This window comes from Castanea sativa, chromosome 12 (genome assembly GCF_040712315.1).
Source record: "Castanea sativa cultivar Marrone di Chiusa Pesio chromosome 12, ASM4071231v1".
Lineage (NCBI taxonomy): Eukaryota > Viridiplantae > Streptophyta > Magnoliopsida > Fagales > Fagaceae > Castanea > Castanea sativa.
In genome coordinates this window covers 28,311,944-28,314,387 of record NC_134024.1, presented here as the reverse complement: position 1 = coordinate 28,314,387, position 2,444 = coordinate 28,311,944, and the positions used below count along the sequence as shown (strand labels likewise).

The window sequence follows — 2,444 nt, the reverse complement described above, 5'->3', positions numbered from 1 at the left end:
GCATTAATAATTCTAATATGTGCTAAATGTGATTAACATGCTTGAAATTGTAACTAACTAACTAACTAACTAAATCTCAATACAACAATTATTATCCATATGCTTATAGCATTCCTAACAAATCATGAACAAACACTGAAAGATCTCAACCTGCCCAAACCATATCAATCCTTTCACCTCTCTAATGACTCCACTTCGCTAATACGTACAAGATATTATTATCCTTACCTATGGCTATGGTGGCTAGCAAGTGAATGAGAACAAAAGAAACACAAAAATAAGCAATGGATGAGTGTGGATTTGATTAAGGAAATCCTAAACTTTGTGGACAAATTTGGGATAATTTTTAGATGATTTTATTCAAGAGTGCTCTACTGGTTTTATATGAGAACTTACAACAAAATCTTTAGAAGAATAAGGACTCTAATAAAAAAAATAAAGGACTCACAACAACTACTTCTACTTAGCAAAAGACACAAAACCGCCTGATAATGTTAACATTGAAATAACAATTGGAATTGAACTCAAACTCTAAACTAATTGAAGATGATATGATGATATCCCACAAGACCCACATCTAAGTCCTAATCCTTTGTCGTTTCGACACCCACCCGCGTTCCTCAATTGATCTAAGCAGGCCCACCACCATCAAGCCCAACACCACTGCCTTGACCCATTGAGATTGAGATTCCCCATCAAGCCCAAGCTCCACTGTGACCACTATGATCTAAGAGAGGGAGAGAGAGAGAGAAAGAGAAAGAGAAAGAAAGCTAGACTGTGAGAGAAGGGTCTGAGTGTGTTTGTTGGGAAATATATGAAAAGAGAAAGAATAGAAAAGAAAATTTGAGTGTTGATAATTGTGTGATTAGTGTTTGGTTTCAGATTGCTATGTTTACTGGGTGTTGTGTTTGGTAACTAAGAAAATGCAAAACAAAACTAAATAAAAGAAATTAAAGATTTTTTTCAATTCATTTACTTTATTTGTTTTCTTTCAATTAATTAACTCAAATTTTTTTTGGCTTACGTGGATTTTTATTTTTCATTAAAATGCTTATGTGGCTTTTTTAATGTTTGATTATTTGATTTTATATTATTATTTTAGTTATGTATGCGCTAACAATGCAAACCATTTGCTATGTATACATTTTTTGTTAGTGAGTTAATAGTAGGGACCAAATTGATTGCAAGTAGAAAATAACCAGAACCAAATTGACTGCTACCAAAATATAAGGACTAAACGGACTGTGACACCAAAATGTAAGGACCAAAATGGTGTTTTCGTCTAAAAAAATCTCTAAAAGGACTGTTTTTCAAGATTGGAAATATAAAAAATAAAAAATGTGTTTTTTTTTATAGAGAATTTCAACCTATATATAATGTTTGCTTGTGATGATATCTCTTTATCATGAGATCAAGACATCAATTGGTTTTTTATTCAATAATTGAATAAAAAAAAATGGGCCCCTTTAACTCAATGGTAGAGTAATGCCATGGTAAGGCGTAAGTCATCGGTTCAAATCCGATAAGGGGCTTTGGCTTTTTTCATAAAATCCCAGTCAAAGTATTCTTATTTCAAGGGGGAATAGAGATATTGGTGATATTTCTACTAATACTAAAAAAGTAACAAACCTGATCATTAAATTTCATAATTTAATGATTTTATTTAATGATAATAAGTTATTATTTGGAAAGATTTGTACAAGTTATACCTTCTTTCGTCACTACTTTGTGGAAAATCGTTATGTATGAATATGTTAGATACCTATAACTCAATTGGTGAAATAGTATCTCTCTCCAAAAAAACATGTTTTTTTTTTACCGCCACGCAAAGAAAATATTTTGTTGCGAATGAATAAGATATTGAGGAATTGTCCATACGTAAAATCATAATTATTGACACGGGCCTTTTCCACATAAAAAGGGAGTCTTTTGTTACAATTGAAGCAGAAGTGATGTGGATTATTCAAGAATCGAAGTCGATTTGCTTATAAAAAGAAGATATCAATGAACTTCTATGAAATGGTTTCGCGGGTCCGCTCCGCAAAGCTGAGCTTTTCGGTTCGCTCCCCTATGTGGTCGGCCTTCTTACCAGTCTGCCTCCTTTCTCTTGATGGAATATAACAATGCCCGAGCTTCGGCTTTGCTTGCGTTCTTCACCGACGCTCGCCGGATGTATCACTCATCCTGCTCCTAAGGTAAGGAGTCTTCTGTGTGTTATAATCTTTATGGGAATGAATCGCATATGTTGGTTGAGAATTGCTACGGGAATTCATTCATAGTGACTTTGCCAGGTTCTAGGGGGGCTAATCTTCTTTTTTGTTGCTCAGGAATTCATTGATAGTCTTGCACCTTATCTTTAACCAAATGACAGTCTACTTCGATGTGCTTAGTCCTTTCATGAAATACAGGATTCTCACCTATATAAATTGTTGCCTGATTATCAC

The 2,444-nt window shown here is 33.8% G+C and overlaps 1 non-coding gene across 1 annotated transcript; it reads left to right on the top strand.

The window, feature by feature from the left end:
• The first annotated feature begins 1,460 nt into the window (after nucleotides 1–1,460).
• Nucleotides 1,461–1,532, top strand: TRNAT-GGU (transfer RNA threonine (anticodon GGU)). The gene has a single exon. It is a non-coding gene; the product is annotated as a tRNA-Thr (tRNA).
• The last annotated feature ends 912 nt before the right edge of the window (nucleotides 1,533–2,444 follow it).